The following is a 24,178-nucleotide window of genomic DNA, read 5'->3' as shown; positions in this document are numbered from 1 at the left end:
AACAAATATGAAGATAATGCATTACTATCCATTAGTGCAGTAAGGCTGCTATCCTTGGCTTAAATATGACTCCGGACTCACCAGTATGGTTGAACCTTAATCATCTGAGAGGGGTCACACAACCGTCACAAAGAAGCAGTGAAGGGAGGAAAGGCACCATTGCGGCTGTGAGCAAAATGGTGTTGCAGGAAGGGGTAAAGGCTGATCTGCAACGAAGAACCATAGAGAGATGAATGAAAAGGTGATGCGGTGAAAACTACACATAATAATCTGAAAGAGGGAACAATATTGCTTAATGCTTATTTCATACACAAGACCTTGGTACAGTCATACCCAGTTACATTTTTGGCAGCAGTAGGTAGTCTCAATAAAAATGTTTCAGGTCTACTGATTAGATTTATTTTTCTCTGACACTAATGATTATTTTGACTTGCCTTGGACTTTGATCTGCTTATTTCAGTATTAAAAAAAATACTGCCTTCTTTTGCAGATACAAAAGGGTCTCAGCCTGAAATGTCAACTGTACTCTTTTTCCATAGATGCTGTCTGACCTGATGAGTTCCTCCAGCATTCTGTGTATTGGATTTCCAGAATCTGCAGATTTTCTCTTCTTTGTGATTAACCGAGGTTTGGGATTTTCATATTAACTTGGTGCAGCAAGTCAGCAAGCGATTCTTCATAGGATGGCAGACATTCGCCTGTAAAGTCATACCAGTACTCAGCAAGCTCGTCCCCCCTCCAAGCTCATCCCACATCCATAGGTTAAAAAGTCATATCGCATAGAAGCATGCTTTTTTTGCATATCAAGTCTCTGCTGACCATCAAGCATCCTTTTCCTGAAACCTATTGTATTAGCCTGCTAAGTTCTTCCCTTTCAGGTGCCTTGCACTATTCCCACTTCATCGTCACCATTGAAATATGGGTTAACTACGTCCATAGTTAATGCTTAAAAATATACCTTTTCCTCACATCACCTTTGCCAGCCAGTTTTATTCTATGCCCTCTGGTTCCTAACTCTTCCGATCATGGGAACAATATCAGTCAAGCCCCTTGGTTATTTAAAATAGTTCGAACAGACACCCTCACAACTCTCTCTTTTCCCAAAAGATCAACCCCCAGCTTCTCCATCCATCCACATCAATAAAGTCCCTCCATGGGCTCATTTTGGCAAATGTTTTCTGCAGCCTTATCTGAGGCCTTTACATCTTTCCTGAAGAAGGGTGTCTCAAGTTAAAAATTAAACCAATGTTTTGTAAAGCAAAAATAGAAAATACTGGAAACACTTAGCAGGTTAGGTAGTATCTGAGGAAAGAGAAACAGCATTAACATCTCAGGTGAAAGACACTTCATTAGAGTCCTTTTGAGGAAAGGTTTTCAACCTGAAATATTAACTCAGTTTCTGAGTCAAAGTGCTCCCATTGAGCCATGGCAGAGACCTGGTATTTCATGAAGGGCGAAAATTCCCAGAAAATGGGTGAGACTTGGCAAACTAGATGGTGAAAGCTTTCCTGCCAGTTCACAATAGAATCCCCTGAGCAATGATTAGAACTTGGCCAGCCCATTGCTCATTGACAGACTTTTCATAGGATTATTGTTAAATGGTCTAGCTGTGTTAAAGTGTTACAGGGAAATGTAATAAAGCATGCAGCACAGAGTCTATTTATTTTTATCTGTTTCCCCATCTCGTGTGGTCTCCCCGCACTATCTGCCTGAAATAAGAGAACTGAGAGGCCACTTGTTCCTGAACCTCTGCCAGCCTTGGTGTGCAGCCAGCGTGGAGGTGCATGAGAATTGATTGTGCCTCTCTGTCTCCAATGTTTCTCCCTCCTTCCCACGGGAAATGGCCATCCTCCACTTGAGACAGTTGAGATCAGGAATTCACAAGATAGCCTGTATAATCTGGCTTTGTGGCAGAGCGTATTGCATCACGAATAGACTGCTGTTATATGGAGGTCTATTAGAAATGTTTAAATTAATGAAAAGAACAGTGGGTTTAAACGAAACAGTAACATTCTCCCATTGTGCACGTAAATGCATCAATAACATTAATCAATGAGGATTTTAAAATATATCTGCACCATGAGGAATTACTGTGTGTTCTCAAAGAATCATTTAAAAATAAATCTGTATACAAGAATTAAGTCAGTATGTACACTTCCAAGAGGGGAAAATCTGCAGATACTGGAAATCCAAGCCACACGCACAAAATGCTCAAAGTCCTGATGAAGGGTCTTGTCCTGAAACGTTAACTATTTACTCTTTACCATAGATGCTGTCTGGCCTGCTGAGTTTCTCCGGCATTTTGCGTGTGTTGCATGTACACCTCCATATTTCCTCAGAACTGATTGCTTATTAATTCATAAGTTATATTCTTGAGTAACTGAAGCGAGTAATTGAATCAGCATCATGTTTATTATCATTGTCTTTTATCACATGAAAGTTGTGGTTTTGTGTCTGCAGTACAGTGAAAAAACATAAAAATTACCATCAGTTACAATAGATGGATGGATGGATAGGAAGATGGTGTTAAAGGGTTCGTGTTCATGGGTCATGTACCTTTTAAAAATCTGATGGTGGAAAGGAACAAGCTGTTCCTAAAATGTTGAGTGTGTGTCTTCAGGCTCCTGGACTTCCATCCCAATTGTAGTAAAGAGAAGAGGGTATATCCCAGATGGTCTGGGTCCTTTGTTACTTTCTTAAGGCATTGCCTTTTGAAGGTGCCCTCGATAGTGGAGAGGGCTGGGCCTGTGATACAGCTGGCTGAAGCTACAGCCATCAACAGCCTCTTCCAATCCTGCATATTGGAGCCTCCACGGATAACGGAACTAGTCAGAATGCTACCACACATCTGTTGAAATTTACTGGAGTCTTTGGTGCTGCACCAAGTCTCTTCAAACTTCTGCTCTTTACTGGGCCACTTTTCATTTTTATTTTCAACCTCGTCACAACCACTCTCTTGATCTTGAGAGTAAGTCAACTCTCTTGATCTTGACTCTTCAGCCTGACCACTCATTCCACCTGCCAGCCACTTGGCAAGTGAAAAGCTTACTGCCATCTGTTTTGAAATTGCTTTTTACAGACTTGTGACCCTCATCTTGTAGAATCTGCTCTGGGCTCACTTTGGAATGCCCTTCTTTTCAAGCTTACCTGAACTTGAAAAGAGGTGTATTCCAGAGAGCATCTACAGATGTTTTGGCTGGTGGTTCCAGTTTCCAGAGCATCTTGAGATCACTATGCTAGCATTGCCCCTGCGTGGGCCAGCTTTCTGGTAATGGCAGATACTCTCTTTCTGGAGACCCTCAGGGCAGCTTTCCTCCGTCAGCCAGTCAAGCCGACAGAGGGCAAACTCTGTCATGTTCTGTTGGAATGTCTATATCACTCTATCACAACTCTGCTTATGGAGAGAGTGAGAGGACCGGAAAGAAATACAAGGGTATTCTATTTCTGCCTTTCAGAAGTGCAGTTCTTTAGAAGACAACTTGTGCCAGAATACATTTTTAGGTGGTTGTGAAGTCCAAGCTAAGGTTGATTGAAAATAAATCTTAGCATAGCCAGAACAGGTTCTTTAGTACAAGCGTTTGTATTTAGGTTCACTCTATTCCCTTGCCAATACTAAATTATGAGGATTTAGCATTATAATAATAAATCTTTGAGAGTAAGTTAATTTTGGAAGTGATGTCTCAGGAAACGCTAGTGTTGCAGCTTTCCTGAATCACATCTTTCCAGACAGATAATCTGTTCTCAGTTACAGTACAGCTTACACTGTATTCTCCCCGCCTGCTCCATCTGCCGCCGCTCAGCCCTTCACAGAACATCCTGCAGAGGACACCCTGAGCTGATTCCCAGCATTCTCTACAAGATGCTGGCACTCTTTCAGACAATTGTGATGGGACCTTTCTAGTGTGCAGGATTTGACCAGACTACTGATATAATTTGCCTTCAACATTCTGTCCCAAGTATGGCTTCAGAGTATAGTTGACTTGTAGTGAGCCATGTGTCTCCACCTCCTTAAAAATATTACTATATATAGTTGATTTATAGGAACATTTGAGAGAGAAAGACTTTTTTGAGATGGGCATACGCAAGGACAATGCTGAGGGAAAATTTAAACCTACACTACCCCAATTTATGATAATTACTGGGACTGAGGACATATGGAATTGTGTGAATACACTGGGCAGTGAAATAAGCTTGGAGAAGTGATAAGAGAGAAGAGATGCATGAAAGAGCTGTCTTTATTTTTCAGTACAGTTAATTTGGAACATCAATATTTGACGTTTCCATTGCAAATGATGGAACACCCATCAGATCCATGCAATAGTTTAAGACCATGAGGATTCCTTCCTGTCATAGGCCAGGGTTACTCTGTAACTGGTACTTGTGTACACATCATCAGTGCAAATTCTTCACAACACAATAATAACTTGTCTGCCTCCTCTTCTCTCTGAGGAAGTTTACAGTATATAGTCGGCACCCAGGTCTCTATTCTTTGTGCCTTTGGGCCCAAATGTTAACTCTTTCTGATCTCTTTCCAGATCTGGACAAACACTTGAATTGCCAAGGCGTAGAAAGCTACAGAACAAGTGCTAGCGAATGGAATCAGTATAAATATCTATTTGTTAGTCAGCATGCATGTGGTGGGGTAAAGGGCCTGTTTCTTAGCAGTATGACTTAATGTCAAATCTCAGGCAAGCTCAATCCTACTCTGCTTGTTATACAGGCCCACATATTTTAAAATAGGGACTACAGAATAGCAATAAAGACCATTAATCAAGGTTCTTTTAATCTAAATCAGACACGTCATTTGCTTCCATGTTTGTATCATTGATAAGTTTGTCACTGCTGTTCATGCGGTTGTTACTGATTTCTGTAGCCCGGCTGCTGCTATGTTTTTTGCTCTTTCACGTGCACCATCACTGTGTTTTGTCACCGAGTTATTCTGTGAGTGACAAGCAGAGCAGAGCTCAGACTGGCTTTTGGAATTCTTTGGCTACTCGGCCTCCGTTCGCCAGTGTGCAGACCTCAAACGGAGCTGCCACCTTTTCTGCCATTTATGCTCTCCCTCTCTCTCTCTCTCTCTCTCATAATATTTGTAGAGGGACTTTTATTTGATTGAGTACAGCTTAATTATGTCAGCTTACTATGAAGTAAGTAATATGTTATGGATGTAAAGATTTTGGAGGTGGAATTAAAATATAAATACATACATTGTTTTTTTACAAAATATTTTCATAGTTTTGAGCTTTTTCTTGGAAAAAGCTTTTCCAAGAAAAAGCTTCTTTTTCTCCACAATATTCTGTATGACTTATTAGGGCAGACCTTTTAAGGAAACAAATAACTTATAAAGTAATTTTAAAGACCTTGGGATGTTACAAAGTGCTTTACAACCAATAAATTTGCAAAGAATAGTCACTGTTGTTATGTAGCGAGTGTTACAAGCAATTGCTCATCGAGTCATGGAGAGGCAGTGCACAGAAACAATTCTTCAACCCACTAAGTCCACATGCTTCACCCATTGGTGAATAGGCAGGTGCCCCTATAAGTGGCAATGAGGTAGTGAATAGATAATTTGTTTGAGATCTTGATTGAGGGATAAATATTAGGGACAATGGAAGGCACATTATGCGTGGGATACTTTATACTGCATCAGGCTAGACCTTGCTATAACATTTCATCAAAGAAGCACAGGTTCCCTCAGTACAGCACTGAAGTCTCAGCTATGATCTTATGCTTGTATCTTGGTTTTAGGTTGACCTTCCTGCCATTGAGCCTTGGCTGCAGTAATCACTAATAACCAGAGCCACCCCTGCTTACAAATTTGAAACCACTGTCGGACAAATGGAATTTTGACATCCACATCCAACTTTTCTTTGCTATATCTTACATGGGTTACAAATGCAGTCAAAGAGAGGGAGTGATAAAGAGATGAAGAGGTTTTAGCTTAAAATCATCTTTGAACTAGGAAGTTCAGTCACAACTAGGGCCAACTTTGCAAATGGTAGATGGTTGAACTAGCTTCAGTTCATTGTGTTTGATAAAGACAGCTCCTATTCTGTATCATGGCTCAAAAAAGGAGAGTTGCTATCTCTTAGCACTAGCGATTGCATTCAATTCTAATCTCCAGTGCTCTCTGTGAGAGGTTTGCACATACCCCCTGTGACAGAATGGGTTTCCTCGGGGTGTTCTGGTTTCCTCCCACTTCCCAGAGATGATTAGGTTCATAGTTAAGTAGCTATTCTAAATTTCCCATAGTGAGAGAGGTAGATACTTTTTTTTGGTGGTGGGGGGTGTGATAGATGAATGTGGGGGGGGGGAATAGAATGGGATTAGTGTAAATGGATGCTTGATGCTCAAAAGACCTGCTTCCATTCTGTAGGAATCAATGATAATAATCTCTCTTGTCAGCTGAGGAAAAGCTTTCTTTCTTATGACACACTCCAGGTTGAATACCCTGTCTGTACTTGTGCTCCAATGAGAAGTGTAACTGCATGGCCAAGTCAGCCAAAGGCTGTCAGAGTCAATAATCAAGCATGAATCACTGAGAGTTGTCTGTAGGGAGTTGTCTGGGTGTTCAGAGTCATTAATATAATATTTGAAAGATATTAAGAACAAGCGTGATCCTTACAAGTAGTGGGAGATGTTTTACATAAAGTGGGAGGATTTGAAGGTGGGATTGGGTAAAAAAAATTACCTACAGTCTTCTGATAGAATCTGTTGCTGTAATAGTCTTCTCCTGATGCATTGTTTTGTAGCAAAATAATGTTGTTGGTATTCTAAAACATTAATATTTAAATAGGAATTACCTCCTTCAGCTTCAAATTCCTACTTTTCAGAGCTCTAATTCTTCCATTCCCTCCCTCTTCTTTGTTGCAGATAATCCAAAATTCTGGCAAGCTGTAATTTTTTTTTTATTAACCATTTTGTTGCTCTGTCTTATAGCAATACAATCAAGGAGACAGAGTCATCTCAAGACTTTTACATCTGCCAACAAATGTGGCACTTGCCTGTTGGATTAAATGGTAAAATGGTGTATGTGCCAGCATTAAAGTGTGCATTGCAGATTTCTGAGTTGTGCTAAATGGGTGTGGTCAAGACCATTATTGCTGCAATCAGCCCGAGAGTAAAATGTTTCCACATTAGAAGGTGTTCTTCATACCCAAGGAGGAAGAAACTCATTGTTGGGGCTCATAATAAATAGTAAGGTAATGGTTCCTCTATTGAGATATTGGAATTCAACCACAACTGTGGAATTTTGCCTCAATGCTTTCTCTTAAAGGTGAGGGGTGGTAGCAGAGAAAAGTAGTAAGAAAGTACTTGCAATAAACCTCCAGTAATGTGCTGTTCAGCTGTTTATAACTCCCAGTGGTTTGTTATTTGGCTCACTGGGTGATGTTCACTTTAAGCACATGGTGCCCTGTTTCCTGTTCTCTGTTTAAACTCACCAGGGCCCCAGTTACAGACTTCTTCCTTTTAAACTGACTGGGGCCCTGCCTCCCAAATTTTCCTAAACTTAACGTGTTCACTGAAAATTTTATTACAATACTGTGTAACATCTAAAATAAAGTCAATTAACTTTTTTTTTAGGCGTACTCATTGCAAGAACAAGCAATATTATAGACAGTAGGTGCAGGAGTAGGCCATTTGGCCCTTCTAGACAGCACTACCATTCACTGTGAACATGGCTGATCATACACAATCAGTACCTTGTTCCTGCCCACTCCCCATATCCCTTGACCCTGCTATCTATAAGAGCTCTATCTAACTCTCTCTTGAATGCATCCAGAGACTTGGCCTCCACTGCTTTTTGGGGCAGAGCATTCCACATATCCACCACTCTCTGGATGAAGAAGTTTTTCCACATCTCTGTTCTAAATGGCCTACCCCTTATTCTTAAACTGTGACCTCTAGTTCTGGACTCACCCAACAGCGGGAACATGCTTCTTGCCTCCAGCGTGTCCAATCCCTTAATAATCTTATATGTTTCAATCATATTCTGGAAAGTCTGCCAGTTTGGCACCACCAAGGGATTCTCACCCTATATTTTCTCCTCTCTCATCCTCCGTCTGTCCATTAACCGCATACTCCTTCCTTTGATCCTCCTGTGTTGTATCTCTCAGTGACTCCATGACCAATTGTTTGTAATACTCCCTGCATTACAACAATGATAACTCTTTGTGGATTTACCCCTTCTGTCCTCAACACCTCCCTTCTTTTCTCTAGGGTCCACCTTCCTGTCCTATCAAATCCCATCATCTGCAGCCCTTTGTTACTTCACCAATCAACTCCCAGCATTTGACGTGATTCTCACTCTGCCACCTCTCTTGTTTGCCTGCTCAGCCTTCCTCACGTGGCGGCACTTATTACCTGACAGGTTTTGCTCCGCTCCTTCATTCCACCTTATCTGTATTGGTTGTCTCCTCTCGGTCTTTTAGACAAGATGAAGGGTTTCACATCCCTTCAAAGATGCTGACTGTTGTCCAGTGTTTTCCATGCATTGCGCCAGATTCCAGCATCTGCCGTCTCTTGTGCCTCTGGATTATCAGAATTTTATTGTAATTCTTAAAAACAGCATGACTCCTATCTTGTGCAATTGCAAGGACCTGGAACAATCGTAATGTTGGAGGAACAGCCAGATTGAAGTGTTTTTTGGATAATTCCATGTCTTTGGCTGCAGGCTAGTACAAGAGAGAAGCTGGAACAGTTGCAGATTGTTTGTTGTGACACTAGGGAAGGAACAGATAATTTTTGATTCACTTATTGCTGGAATCATGGAATGTCAGTCAGCAAGATAGCTATTTAGACCGCAGCCAGTATATATCTTTCTCTGTAGTTGCCTACACCCTTTTTGGTTCCTGGCTGCTGTCCAGTACATCTGCAGGGAAGTGTATAGTTAAGCACTCACACATGGCAGCCAAAGAGAGGTGCACACAGGATGGGAGTGACAGGTGGATGTAGAGTAGAAAACTGAGCACAAGGAAAACAAAGGTTGGTTTTAATGCATGAGGGTAAATGTACAAATTAAGTTCCATTAAAATGACAGAGAGTGGTGAATAAACCCAGCGAGCTGTAGACACATGGCAGTGGCAATGGTGAGAATTTAAACATACCTCAAAAAAGAGGACATGACTATTCCTGCCCAGATTCCCACCTACTTCAAGAGGGAATCATTCATACCATGGTGCCCAAGAAGAGCAGGATGACCTGTCTCAACAACTGTCAATCATTAGCAGTCATATCTACCATAACAAGGCGATTCTAGAGATTGGTTATGGTCAGAATTAACTCATGCCTGAGCAAAGACCTGGACCCACTGCAGACCATCAAATTGGTGACGTACCAAAAAACAAAGGCTTTACTTCAATTGGGGTTTGAGGAGATTCATCAAAGGTTCTTGCAAATTTCCATAGATGTACAGTGGAGAACATTTTGACTGGTTGCCTCACAGTCTGGTATTGAGGCTCTAACCTTCTTACAGGATTGCAAGAGGTCAAAGTATATTTATAATCGAAGTATGTATATTGTATATGACCTTGAGATTCACCTTCTTGCAGGCAGCCACAAAATAAAGAAACATGATAGAATTCATTTAAAAAACCCCACAAAACAAAGACCATCAAACACTCAATGTACGAAAACTAAAGTCATGCAAATGAGTAAAAAGCAAACAAACAATACATGGAATATTAACCACAAAGTCCCCGATCGCAAGTCCTCATGGAGTCGGTTCAGCGCTGAGGTGAGTAAGCCTCACGGAATAGTGAGCTGATCACAGGATCGTCCTTTGTCAATTGTGCAAATAGTTAAAAAAAAACAGTAAACAAAATCCTGTGGAACATGAACTGCTGGAGTCTCTGAAAGTGAGCCCACAGCTACAGACCGCATTCAGTGCTTAGACGAGTGAAGTCCATCTAGGAGCCTAATGGCTGCTGGGCAACAACTGCTCCCGAACTTGGCGGTGTGGGGCCCAAGATTCCTGCATGTCCCACTGGACAGTCGTAGTGAGCAGAAAGAGAGACCGGTCAAACACAGGCAGATAGCGTTTATTTTCTGCTCCCGTCCTCAACAATCTTGTTCGATGCTTTAATCAGTGCGGACCACAGGTTCATCTTCCACCATCAGGCTTCGACACAACATCCACTCCAGTGATGGCCACCCCGGCCGTACCCGCGCTCTTGACAGTCACATTCGCCCAATCCCCCTGGAGATTGCAAAAGCACCAGATTGTTTAGTCAGTTCAAAAGGACATCCTTAAAGGGAAATTGCAGGCTGCAGACCGCAGTGATCGGGGTTCAGAAGAAGTATATCTATGAGAGTATCTAGTAGTTTGTGTGTGTTTTATGCAAAACGTAGCAGTTGGTGGCTGCAGAGGGTTGAAGGTTCAGACAGCTGTATCTCGGGCACAGAACTTCCCACCAGAAACAGAATCACTGGCATATGTCGTGAATTTTGTTGTTTTGCAACAGTAATATGGTGCAATACATGATAATAAAAAAAACCTATAAATTACAGTGATATATATATTTAAAAACTTAAATTAAATAAGTAGTGCAAAAAGAGAGGAAATAAAAACGTTAAGAACATCTTCAAGACACAGTGCCTTAAGAAGGCAATGTCCATCATTTGGACCCTGACCATAAAGGATGTGCCCTCTTCTCAAGTCAAGTCAAGTTACTTTTTATTGTCATTGCTGGTACAGTACACAGTAAAAACAAGACAACATTTTTCAGGACCATGGTGCTACATGAAACAGTACAAAAACTACACTGAACTACTTAAATCAACACAGAAAAAACTACCCTAGACTACAGACCTACCCAGGACTGCATAAAGTGCACAAAACAGTGCAGGCATTGCAATAAATAATGAACAAGACAACAGGCACAGTAAGCTGCAATTAGTTGGTGTCAGTCCAGGCTCTGGGTATTGAGGAGTCTGATAGCTTGGGGGAAGAAACTGTTACAGTCTGGTTGTGAGAGCCTGAATGCTTCAGTGCCTTTTACCAGATGGCAGGAGGGAGAAGAGTTTGTATGAGGGGTGCGTGAGGTCCTTCATAACGCTGTTTGCTTTGCGGAAGCAGCGTGTAGTGTAAATGTCTGTGATGGTGGGAAGAGAGACCCCGATAATCTTCTCAGCTGACATCACTATTCACTGCAGGGTCTTGCAATCCGAGATGGTGCAATTTCTGAACCAGGCAGTGATGCAGCTGCTCAGGATGCTCTCAATACAACCTCTGTAGAATGTGATGAGGATGTGGGGGTGGGAGATGGACTTTCCTCAGCCTTCGCAGGAAGTAGAGACAGTGCTGGGTTTTCTTGGCTATGGAGCTGGTGTTGAGGGACCCGGTGAGATTCTCCGCCAGGTGAACACCAAGAAATTTGGTGCTCTTAACGATCTCAATGGAGGAGCCATCAATGTTCAGCTGAGAGTGGTCGCTCCGTGCCTTCTCATTAATACCATCATGGAGGAGGGTAGGAGACCGAAGACTTACATTCAACAACTCAGATGCAGCTTTTTCCCCTTCCGCCATTAGATTTCTGAATGGTCCATGAACCAATGAACACAACCTTTTTACTTCAAACCAGAAAAAACTTGCAGATGCAGGAAGCCCAAGCAACACGCACACAAAATGCTGGAGGAACTCAGCAGGCCAGGCAGCATCTATGGAAAAAAGTAAACAGTTGACATTTTGGGCTGAGACCCTTCCAAAGGACAAGGCCCCCTCCGTAATCTTTGCTGCCCTCTGATCAGTGCTGCTAAAGGATCTCGGCCCAAAGCATCGACTGTTTACTTCTTCCCATAGATGTTGCCTGGCCTGCTGAGTTCCTCCAGCATTTTATGTGGGTTGTTTCAACCTCATTATTTCTTTTTTTTGGCACTGTTAATTTATTTTGTAATTTATAATAGTTTTTGGTACTGCTGCCATCAAGCAACAAATTTTACGTCATATAATACAGTGGCAATAAATCTGATTGCAGTAGATTTCAAAGATTTAGTAAACTGGAAGGCTTCAGTTACCTCAATATATATTGGGCTAATGTTAGAATGTAATGAAAAGAGGGGATAGAATGTATGGAGTGTGTTCAGGAGAACTTTGTTGGCCAATATGTTTTCACCTGATGAAGAAGGAGCTGTGGTTTTAATGACCTTCTATGGATGAGGTGGCTAAGTGGGCAATGTATCAGCAGAGGACTACTTAGGGAAGGCTAATCATTGGATCTTTTATTCATATAGAAGAGCAATAACCAATCTAAAGATCCATAAACCTTGAGTGGTATGTAAAGCAGCTAGAGGAGGTTTGCAGCTGATTGGACACCGAGGTAATCTATGCAAATTGATCAAGGGCTGCAGACAGGTGGTAGACAAAATATACAGAAAGAGTCAATGCTTGCTAAGAGAGACAGGTGATATTATAATATGGGCTTAATGGAATATTTCTAAAGGGTACACAGAAATGGAAATTGGGGAATTGGTATACATTAATCTTGGAAAATGGTAGGTGCTGGTATCTGAAACTCAGATACTGGGTAGTAACCCATGATGAGTTCTGGGCTTTGTCAATAAAGCCAATAGAACACAGAAGCAGAGAGCTGTACCAAACTGTTACAGAGGGTCAGAGCTGGAGTTTTAGGAAGAACATGTAAGCTCTGAAGAGGGTGCAGGAGGAATTGAGTGGGATGGTTCCAGGGATGATGGACTTCAACTGCAAGGTTTGACTGGAGAGCTAGAATTTTTTTCTTGGTGGAAAAAGTTGAACAGAGATTTGTTGGAGATGTGCAAGATCATTCAAGGAAGTATGGAAGGCCTCAATATTATGGTTACCTATAATATGGAATTCATTGCCTGCTGAGGAAAGGAATTGTATGATTTTTTTTCATAAAGACCTGCCATGGACTCATGGGCTATATGGCCTCTTTCTGTATTATATAATTTCTATGATTTAATGACATCCAATGTAAATGAGTGAGTTGACCCTAATCATCCTAGGCTGAATGACCGGTCAGTAATCCTTGGCTGGTCTCAGACAAAGATACCTGCCCATTTGGGCCAGATACTTGTAGGTATTGTGACTGATAGAAGAACTACCTGCATGACAAAGTAACATATCCCAAGTGCTATTTGACAATATCTTTAAGGTGGAACTCTATGACCATGAAGTTATTAACTTGTACTAGGAATAAAATGTAAAGAGAAAGGTGGAGAGGCAAGGACACTAAGAAAAGAGATCCCACAGATGGACATTTGAAGACAGCCAACAACAGTGGAACAAAATACAAAATAGTCCAGAGGATTTTCGGCACATAAGAAGTTATAAGGAAATGGGGGGAGTATAGGTAGTTGATGTCTGGGTAAAGTTCAGCTTATCAAGAACTGGAGAGGAACGAGATTTGAAAAGAATGAATGGCTTATATGTGAGATAACCCATTAAGCATTGCGTATATTATGGGCTTGTTTATTTATTTAACTTAGAGATACAGTGAGGAGTAGGCCTTTCCGGGCCTTCGAGACACACTACTAGCAATCCCCAATTTAACCCTAGCCTAATTTTACCTACTAACTGGAATGTCTTTGGTCTGTGGGAGGAAACTGAAGCACCTGGAGGAAACCTAAGCTTTCCAAAGGGAGGACATACAAACTCCTTACAAAGGACACTGGGTTTAAACTCCGAACGTTGATGCCCCGAGCTACAATAGCATCATTCTGACCACATGGCAGTACATGGCAGTAGTTATAATTTTGATTATATGATTTTTTTTTAAAAACCACGAAACTTGGGTAAGAGTTGTGGTTGCTTGCTGGTTCCATAGGGGAGTATTATTCTATGCCTCAGTAGACAGTAAACACAAATTCTACTATTTCTTTGCTGACCCACATTTCACTTCCCTTTCTTTCCAACTTTCAAGACAGAGCATGTTGTGTTTTGTTAGGCCTGCCTCTGTTTAACTCAAGGTAGGGATCAGGCATGCAGCGTTAGAATGTTGTCAGATCTAGTTGACTGACATGCCATGTTTATAGAAATCAATGATCTAATTACTTGGTGTTTTCTGTGTTGAGCAAATGCATGTCCATCACAGCTTTAATTGTTTATGCTCAAATTCTCACGAGAAAGTTTATACTTAGGGTTTTAGCAATGCACTGGAGGAAGTTACTATGAACTTCAGATTATTTTTATAAACACAATCGAACTGTCATATTCAAGTTTAAAGCTGCAGGTGGACCCCCTTTTGCCAATTATGACTGCAGATAAAGTTATCAAAAAAAGGAAAGAATACAGCATCTCACTGCCATCCATAACATCCTTAAAACAATGTGTACCAGAGTCCAGCCCTTGGGATTGAGTGTGTAGCGAGATTCTGTGTTGAGCTCTCCTTTTTAGCTATACAAAGGAAATGTGCCCATTCTCTTAAAGGACAGAATAATGGAACTTGTTACATTGTGCAGCCCCTTTACCCATGAGACCAGGCTTTTTAATCCTACTTGCTCACTCTCAAAGGTTAAAAGGCCCCCTTTCCCATCCGCTTGCCCAGTGGAAATTATGGGCACTTGCCAGTTTACAATATTACTTGAGTCGTTGCCAGTGAATGTGGTCTATACTATGTTAGCATTGAGTTGAAAGTCACCAGCATAAACCTAGATGATAGTCTTTAATTACCACTAAATGAACTATCCTTCAGAGATATCTGATGAATGCATACAATTGAATGAAAAATGGTTTTGTGTCAGGATAAGTACCGAATAACAGCAGAATAGGAATGAAGGGTGAGTAGAGATAGTTCTGCAAGGGATTGAGTTTATCTATACACAATTTAGCACGGAAAGTGCTTTATCTTTTGAGTGGGTGTAAGTGAGAAAAAAGTTCCATTCCAAACCTCGATAACCTTTGCTTTAGTAAGTACAGAAACTCAACGAAGAAAAAAACAAAAATAAACATTACGCTTTTTGCTCAGTTCACCAATAAAATAAGGTGTTGGGTGTGTGGGTGAGTGAGAAGGTCAATGTTGGAAAAACATTGGGGTTTTGCAGGAGAGAATAAATCTCGAGAAATAGCCTCCAAACTACAAGGTGGTTTTTTGTTCATCTCACTGTTGCAGAGTGTGGCTACAACCATACTGTTCCACGAGCCCTTCAGAAGATGGCTTGTTCAACTCAGTAACCCACAGAATGGAACAAAATGTCCACCCTTTCTGGGCTGAACCCTTGGTCATGAGTCTTTAAACTCTTCATGGGTGTTTCCCACTTGTACGAAATTAAGTTGTGATCTGAAAGGTAAATCTTGAAATGTAAAAATAATGGAAAATCCTGGCATAAAAATGCATCCAAAAAAAACAAAGGCCTTTGAGCAATTCATCAATAGATCTTCAGAAAAAGAGGGTTTACCATTTGTGTGTATGTTGACTTATTTTACATGGTTTAGTATCATGAAATCAGTACTTTCCACACTACCACTACCACTGTCACTCACACCCCTCTACAAATTTTATTCTTTCTCTATCTCTCTCCCTCTCCCCTTCCCTCTCTATTCTTCTCTACCTTTCTCTCTGAATTCTCTTCCTACAAAAATGCTGGAGACTGGTAGGTAGGCATTCACTTAAGTTCCTCCAGGCAGTGGATATGTTGTAGGAGAGGGGAGAGTTTTATGTTCAAAACTTGTTAGCCTGTGAGATTGTCCAGTAATATACTGGACCCCATTCCCACACTCCCTCTGCTGCCATCTGCTCCTCCGCCACCACTTTGGATACGCATTAACTCTTGTCAGGAACTCTGCTGCCTCGCACTTGTCCTCAAGCACTGCACATATAATCACCACAATCACCGTTGAAGCATGCTGCTCAACCGAGTGAGATCGTGTAAGCTTTTCACCTTGGTCTTGAAGAAATATGGGCAGCCCATCGGACTTAACCCAGAGCAGTGTCATGCTGTGGCAGCCGTTGCGCTCTGGCTTCTAACAACCAATGCTCAGTTATAGCTGTATTTCAGTGGGAAGTGGGTTGCATTGTCCATGGAAGGACATCTGGGGATGGGCACCTTGTTATGTGCTGCAGTACGTTGGACAATTATGTACACTTACTTTAGTTTGCCAGCAATATGGACTTGCTGGAAGGAAAATTATGTAGGAGCTCCCTAGTTGCCCTTAACAGAAGTCACAGCGTATAAATTTAATGGCCAAAAATTGCAGTACGCAATAGAATTTATGGGCTCCTATTGCAAAGGGATTATACAGAGACTGGATGTACTCCGCCGCCAGTGGCAAAACAGTTTATCAGTTCATTATCCCCTTGTTGATTATGGCATCTTTCTGTGCACCACTTTTGCAAAATTGACAACATATCCCAAGTATTTTATAAATGCTTTGGATCAGTAATAATAATTCTTCCTTCTCACTGTTGCAGAGCTGTTGATGGGCACTAAGAAATGCAATTATTTCCCTCCTTCTCATTTGGAGTGGGGTGGGGGAAGCAGTGGAAACGGCACAGAAAATCAACATATCAATGCAAGTTTAAAGTTACGGCTGTGACACCCTAAAATGACATCGTTGTTCACCAGGAGTGGGATGTGCAGATTTAAAAACAGGATCGAAAGATTTAGTTCTCATCAATGAGAAACAGCCAGAGAACAGAGAAGGATATATGTTCTGGTATTCTGAGTCTGCTGGAATGCTGCATTGTTTTTGAAATTATGTTTTGAAAGGAGGGAAGCCAAGAAACTCTCTTGCAGGAAATGATAAATGGAGGCTCAGAGCGGCAGTGCCGAGCGGTCTGGGCAACGGGAACTGCTGACTCAGTCAGTGCTTTCAGCCACCAGCCACATATCAAAATAAGGAGTTGTGGCGGGGGCGGGGAGGATACCTGCCCTGCATTCACCGCACTGTGTGTGCTGTGTGTGCTCCTTCCCTGCCCAGCCTCGCTGCAGCAATTGTTCACAAAAGGAGAAAAGTATGTGTTTGCACCCTGCGGCATAAATCCCCACTGCACAAGTGGCTGCAGCTTCGGATGCTGCAAGGAGGGTTTCAGGATGCACTCGGAACAGCTTGGGCAGAAAAGTAAGAAGGTCTAACCTCATGAGGACTTGTGCTGCTTAATTAAAACATACTGACTCCTAGATATTCCTGAATGCCTGAGCCACACATTTTTAAACTAATACCCCTTGTTATTCAGTGGCTATCTGACTTGATACAGTGGACATTAGCATGGATTTGGTGTAGCTGATCCACTGGCAAGCAGAGGACTGGTTCTATGAGGAAAGAGCTGTAGTCATAGACACCAGGACAGGAGTGTGATGTATATTCACTGTCTGGGCCAGAATGCCTTGCGTTTTTGCCAAGCTCAGCTTTATAAACACAGCAGCTGATACTTTTAGAGATCAAAGAGTTGTTTTTGAGCAAGTTAAACTTCCAACCAAAATTCTTTGTTCAAATTTTCATCATAAATGGGAGCCCCTCTTCAGTTCTTAATGTAAATGGCAAGCAATAATCAGTCTGAAGTTAAAAGAACATCTTTGCAAACAAACTGCTCAGTCTGTCTGCTCAAACTGCTCATCAACACAGGATGCTGGCCCATAGCATTCAGCTGGTCACAGTGTAAGACAATGGGACCATGTTAGTTTGCTTGAATCAAAACAAACAACATTAGCTAAGTTACTTTGTTCAGGAAAGTTTGCAGACTAGACTGATATTATCACTTAGCACATCAAATAGCTGATCTATGGAAGTTGGAAGATCTGTGTACTCAAATAGTAAGTTACATAGCATTATTTATGGGCACTTGAGAACCCTCTCCCCAGAAGCTTTTAGACCACCTTTGTGAAAAAAGAATCACATGTGTGCAGTGACACAAGTAGCAAAAGACAGTCGTCAGGCTTGTTAGGAATGTTTAAGAAATATCAAGAAGAATGCCAGAAAAACGAGGTGATCTAGAGTCCATTCCTCTGCCATTGATTTCTGTGATGTATGATTTGTTCATCTGCAACTTATTGGTATGTCTTTTTAGTTTAGAGGAATAGCACCTATGTTTTGGAAATCCTTTGTGTTTTCAAAATTGTTTGTAATGTGGATATATTTTACAAGTTAGAAAACCTCTGTGAGTTTTAATGTGCTTTATGAACTTTATTTAAATTTAAATGAGTATCACAAAAATTAAATAAACTGTGTTTAAACTACTTTGTTAGCCAGATGCATCTCCTGCTTGGTAGGGAGGGAGGAAGCATTGCTCAAATAGTGGGTATTAGCAGCTAAGCTCACTGTGTAGGATAAACATGGAAGTGAACTAGTCTTTAAAGGGTAGATAGCTACAGTATAACCTCCCTTTAGTGAGGGTACCTGTAGCTATTGACATCAGATAAGGCCGAGAATTTTCTTTTGAATTTAGAGCTTTGTGGTCAGCAAACCCAATACGATCACAGGAGGAGTGATCATAAAGTTTGTCAACTTCTCCAAAGTCACATACATGCTAACGCTCGGTTTAAGTCATCGATCCTTGCAAGATTTTAGGTCCAGGGATTAAGGTGAAGAAAATAATTGAGATCTTTTGCAAAATCCTGCACTAATTAGCATTAGGTTGACTGGTTAAAAAATTGGTTACTCATGTCAATCTAGCATTATGTTCACTTCAAGTTTGAAATGCTTCCTAGAAACAGCTTGTAATTAAGAAAAGGAAACTTACATTTATACAGCATCTTTCACGAATTCCAAATGCCCTGAAGCATCTTACAACACATTATATTGAAGAAAACGTGGCAGACAATTCACACGCAGAAAGCTGCCACAAATGACAATATGAGAATGATTTGAAATATTTTTTGTAATTTTCATTGTAAGATGTATATTGACTAGTGTAGTAAGATTAAACATGAGGGTAATAGGGTTAACCTCCTGCTCCTTTTCTAACTGATCTTGCTGAATATTAAATGATTGCCTGAGGGAGCTGATAGATCTTGATATTAGTGTCCCCACTGGAAATTAACTACACTGGAACAACATTTTTATGTGGAGCTAGGCCCATAAATTGAATAAGCTGCCAGAGGAAATTTTTGAGACAGGTAATGATAATGACTTTTATAAGGCACTTGGCCAGGTAGGTGGACAGGAAAGATTTAGTGGGGCATGGACCACTTTAAGCAATGGGGACTAGCTTAGCTGGGCATCTTGGTCTGCATGAAGCCCTGTTTCCATGTTGTAGGACTCTTTGACTGACAAGACTTTTGTACCAAAGTCTCAGGAGTGGACGTACATTCTAATTCAGAGAGGTAATTACTTCCAACTCATTCTTGACGTCTAGAAGCATGTACGGGCAAGTTGTATTTTGTTTGATTGCTTGTGGGGCTGCTGGGCACAGAAAAATGACGTTGGGTTGGAGTGAGCAAGTGATCTGTCATGCTCCTCCATTTATCATAGGGTGGGGCAGTCTTGCTAGATAATTGTGTTTCGCTTGTCTGTTGGTTTTGATTGTTTGTATACTTGTGACAACACAGCCATACGTCATTAGAACTCCATTCATGACAAGGTGTTCTAAAATGCTTCACAGCCACAGGATAGCAACAATTACAATGTAGAGTAAGACAGGAGGCTGGAGACGCTAGGATCTGGAGAGAGTAAAAAAACAAACTGCTGGAAGAACTCAGCAGACAAAGCAGTAGCTGTAGAGGGACAGGGACAGTTGATACTTCATCAAAAGACCCCGCATCCAGACCAAAAAGGGAGTGTGGGGATAGCCAGTATAAAGACGTGAGGGGAAGGGTTGGGACCAGAGCTGGCAAGTGATAGGCGGATCAATGGATGACGGTCGAGATGGAAGTGGAAAGAATGGAAATAGTTCAATTATTCAATAGGTCCATTTAATATCAGAGAAATCTACACGATATATAGAACCTGAAATTCTTGTCCTTCACAGACATCTATGAAAACAGAGGAGCGCCCCGAAGAATGAGTGACAGTAAGAACATTAGAACACCCAAACCCCCCCCCCACTACACCCTCCCACACACAAGCAGCAGCAAAGCAATGACATCCCCCCTCCCCCCCTTAGTTCAGCAAAGACAAAGCATCAGCACCCTCCACCCACCAAGCAAAGGTCCCAAGAAAGACCATGATCTGCAGTACAACAAAAGCTAGTCAGTCACCCAGCAATTCGACGTACCACAGAAGGGTGTTACCATTCAACAGCAAGACAGGAGACATAAGAAAACAGCTTGCTGATTTGTGATGATAAAGTCTGCCGTGATTTGACTCAAGAATCAGCAAACCCTCCCCTACCAACGAGAGAGAGAGAGAGAGAGAGAGAGAAACAGTTCACTAAGTACAGAGCCCCCGACAGCCAATTCACTGTTCCCAATATTCTGTCTTCTCCAATGACTCTTCACTTGGTGACACCAGCATAGAGTTGGCTCGTCCACAGGGCTGTGAAGCCTCAGAACCTCGAAGGCACGCTTGTCTTCTAGGCCGTATCCTTGGGATATTGAAAAGCGGCCAGTCGTGAGTCCCCAGGAGCGAAAGAGTAATGATTGTGAATGGGAGGAGTGATTATTGTGTAAGGAAGGAGTGACAATTGTGAATCGAAGGAGTGATGATTGTGTAAGGAATGAATGATGACTGAAAAAATTGGGACAAGGAAGTAAGAAAGCATCCTCTTTGAAGAGATTTGTACAATGCTTGAGAAACATACAGCAGTGTGGAATATGTAAATAGTAAGTATGTGGGTGTTGAACTAAATTGTAAATCATTGGCCACTTATGTCAAGATGTTAACTTTAGTAAAACACAGGAGCATCATTCTGTGGGTAGCAGGCACCTTCAGTCATCTATTGCCACATTACCATATCACTTAGTCATGTGGCCTTCCTCTTACCTCTTCCGCTGACCCTCCTCCAACATCACAGCAACCCAAGAGCTCTTTGAGCCTACTCCAGAACCCTGAACCTTCATGAAACATGCCACTGTGAACCTCATACACTCAATAGGTGTGTGTGTGTGCGCATTGTCCTAATTAAGAAATGATCAAGCCTCCAGTGAGGAGCAGTAGCCACCGTTGGCAATCAGCTCCAAGACTGCAGCCATAATCCAGACTTTTAAGCAGGTGAATTCAATCAGTTTAATACTCATTTGCTGCCTGCTTTCACCTTTACACTCAAATCACCTCTCTTTACTCCTTTGATATGTCCTGCCAACAAGTCCTGATATAGTTAAACACTGTCCATAACATTGCCTGATTGCATACTTGCCTCAGCTTATCTACGGTTGAGGCCTTCTTACATGCAGGGACACAGCAACAGGGAGGAGAGACTGTGCAGAAAAGAAACAGAAGGGGGAAGTAACACCATGATTAATGTTGAAAGAAGGAAAATAACACAGTAAGTAAGCTTGGTGCTGGAGCACATGGATGCTAATGCATGGAGTGTTAGGTATGAGATCGATGAGGTGCAGGCTCAAATTACCATTTTATGATATGATGGCTATAACAGAAACAAAGAGTTGTGAAGGCTAAATGTTCCAGGCTATCACAAATTCTGAAGAGAAGAAATAGAGAAAAATCTTATGAGACAGAATTGTGCTGGTAGTGTAGGGTACCAGCATGGATCAAGGATAATATCTCAATTCTTTAAAGGCATGAAATTTTGGAGGATTCAAAAGCTGAATCCATTTTCATGACTGTAAGAAGAAAAAATTGCTGCTCCATTTCTGTTTTTGATATAAACTGCTGTGGTATGAGAAATATAAAATCAGTGAGCCATTTCCATGTCATGTAAGCATAATAAAAACATTTCAGTTCCCTCTACTCAACTAGAACAAAAAAGCAATTGGCAAATAGGTTGAAGGATTCCTAATTATGCACATATAAATTTTTTTAGTTAATGTTTATTCCTAAGAGGAAGACAACACCAATGTACTCCTGAGGAATGAAGTGTTCAATGTTTTAGAAAAGGAATGCCTAGGTAATCGTTATCAAAGCTTATTAAATCTTATTGTTGCTATAGTCAAGGGCAAAAATTGGAATTGAAAAAGATTTGTCCTGAAAAAGATTATTTCACTGATTTGAGGAGGACTTTTGCACATGACTAGAAAAAAAAGGCATCCAAATAAGGTAAACATAAGGTAACAATGATAGGTTGCGAGGCAAAATTATTCACCTACAAATAAAGTAAGCCAGAGACAGTATCAACAACGATTATTATATCTATTATTTATATAGCTTGTTTACTGGAATGGTTCAGTTCACTTATAGAACTGTAGTACAAATGAAGTCCGTCAAACCTGTGCCAGCTAAAGCATTCAATCAGTCCAATTATTCTGCTCGTTTCCCATAGTCATGCAAGTTATCCACTATTGAGCTTCAGCCTTTGACATGAAGCACAAATTGATACACTAGAACTTATATCCAAGTATCATCCGGATGTCTGATTGTCGTAATTTCAACTTTGGTGGCCATGCACTTAAATGCCTAGGCTTCAATCTATGGAACTCTCTGACTAATTCTGCCTGCCTATCTATCATAAGAAAACAAGACTTGGGAGCAGAATTAGGCTATTTGCCACATCGAGTCCATTCCATTATTCGATCATGCCTGATTTATCTTTCATCTCAACTCCATTCTCTTACCTTCTCCAACTAACCTTTGATGCCATTACTAATCAAGAAACTGATACCACCACTTTAAAAGTACCCAGTGACTTGGCCTGCATAGCTGTCTATGGCAATAAATTCCACAGATTCACCATCCACTGGTGAATTTCTCTTCATCTCTGTTCTAAAGGAATACCCTTCTGTTCTGAGGCTTTGCCCTGTAGCTCCTTATACTCCCAATATTGGAAGTATCCTCTGCATGTTCCAATCTATCTGGGCCTTTCAATATTTTGTAGGCTTCAGTGAACTACCCCCTCATTCTTATAAACTTCAGTGAGTCCTGCACCATTAAGTGGTCTTGATATGTTAACCCTTTCATTCCCAGGATCATTCTCGTAAGCCTCCTCTGGACTCTCCTCGACGCCAGCACATAGTTTCTTAGATATGGAAAATAAAACTGCTCACAATACTCCAAATGCAATCTGACCAAAGCATTAGAAAGGCTTAGAATTACATATCTGCTTTTATATTGGAGCTCTTTAGAAATGAATGTTATCATTACATTTTCCTTCCTTACAACCAAGTCAACTTTGAATCCTATGCAGGGACTCTCAGTTTATGAATTCACTCCCCATTTAGAGTATGCTTTTATCCCTTCTACCAAAGTCCATGACTATGCAATTTCCTTCTCAGTATTCCATCTGCCCATTCTCTTAAACTGTCCAAATCATTCTGCAGACTCTGCTTCTTCAACATTTTCCCCTCCTCTCTTTGTAATAGCTACAGACTTGGTCACAAAGCTATCAGTTCTGTCATCCAGATCATCGACATATAGCTTGAATAGAAGTGGTCCCAGCACCAGCTCCTGCAGAGCACCACTGGCCACCAGCAGCCAACCATTCTATTTGTACTATTTTCTTTTTGCCAGTTAGCCAATCTTCTGTCCATGCTTAATGCACTTACCATGTTTAGCAGCCTCATGTGTGGCACCTTTCTATGAGATCCCCCCCCTCATTCTCCTGAACTCCAGGGAATACAGCCCAAGAGCTGCCAGACATTCCTTATACGGTGACCCTTTCATTCCTGGAATCATTCTCGTGAATCTTCTCTGAGCTCTCTCCAATGTTAGTATATCCTTTCTACAATAAGGAGCCCAAAACTGCACACAATACTCCAAGTGTGGTCTCACTAGTTAGTGCCTTATAGAGCCTTAACATCACATCCCTGCTCTTATAATCTATACCTCCAGAAACGAATGCCAACATTGCATTCACCTTCTTCACCACCTACTCAACCCGGATGTTAACCTTTAGGGTATCCAGCACAAGGACTCCCAAATCCCTTTGCATCTCTGCATTTTGAATTCTCTCCCCATCTAAATAATATACTGCCCGTTTACTTCTTCCACCAAAATGCATGGTTATGTAATCCACCCCTTAAGAAGCTCCTTAGTACATACCTCTGATTCCAATATGTCCTGCATGGCCTGGAGACTAATTTCATTTAATTATACTCCTGTGGTGTGCCTTGTGGAATTTACTGTGTTAAAGTCTCTATATATACTGTATGTGAGTTATATAAATTATATTATATATACTTGAGCGGTTCAACAGTGCAGGCACTGTTCAAA

General features: G+C 41.3%; 1 protein-coding gene and 1 long non-coding RNA gene across 2 annotated transcripts in view; one reads left to right on the top strand and one right to left on the bottom strand.

Moving 5' to 3' along the window:
• LOC132397142 (potassium voltage-gated channel subfamily KQT member 1) overlaps positions 1-24,178 on the top strand; it is a 795,097-nt gene that overhangs the window by 711,033 nt on the left and 59,886 nt on the right. The window lies entirely within an intron of this gene.
• Positions 1-24,178, bottom strand: part of LOC132397144 (uncharacterized) — a 62,755-nt gene that overhangs the window by 10,896 nt on the left and 27,681 nt on the right. The window contains exon 3 of the long non-coding RNA XR_009513274.1: positions 82-206. This is a non-coding gene — a long non-coding RNA (uncharacterized LOC132397144). The remainder of the gene's footprint in view (positions 1-81; positions 207-24,178) is intronic.

This window comes from Hypanus sabinus, chromosome 7, assembly GCF_030144855.1.
Source record: "Hypanus sabinus isolate sHypSab1 chromosome 7, sHypSab1.hap1, whole genome shotgun sequence".
NCBI lineage: Eukaryota > Metazoa > Chordata > Chondrichthyes > Myliobatiformes > Dasyatidae > Hypanus > Hypanus sabinus.
Note: the sequence above shows the minus strand (reverse complement) of the source record. Positions and strands in the feature narration are given on the sequence as shown.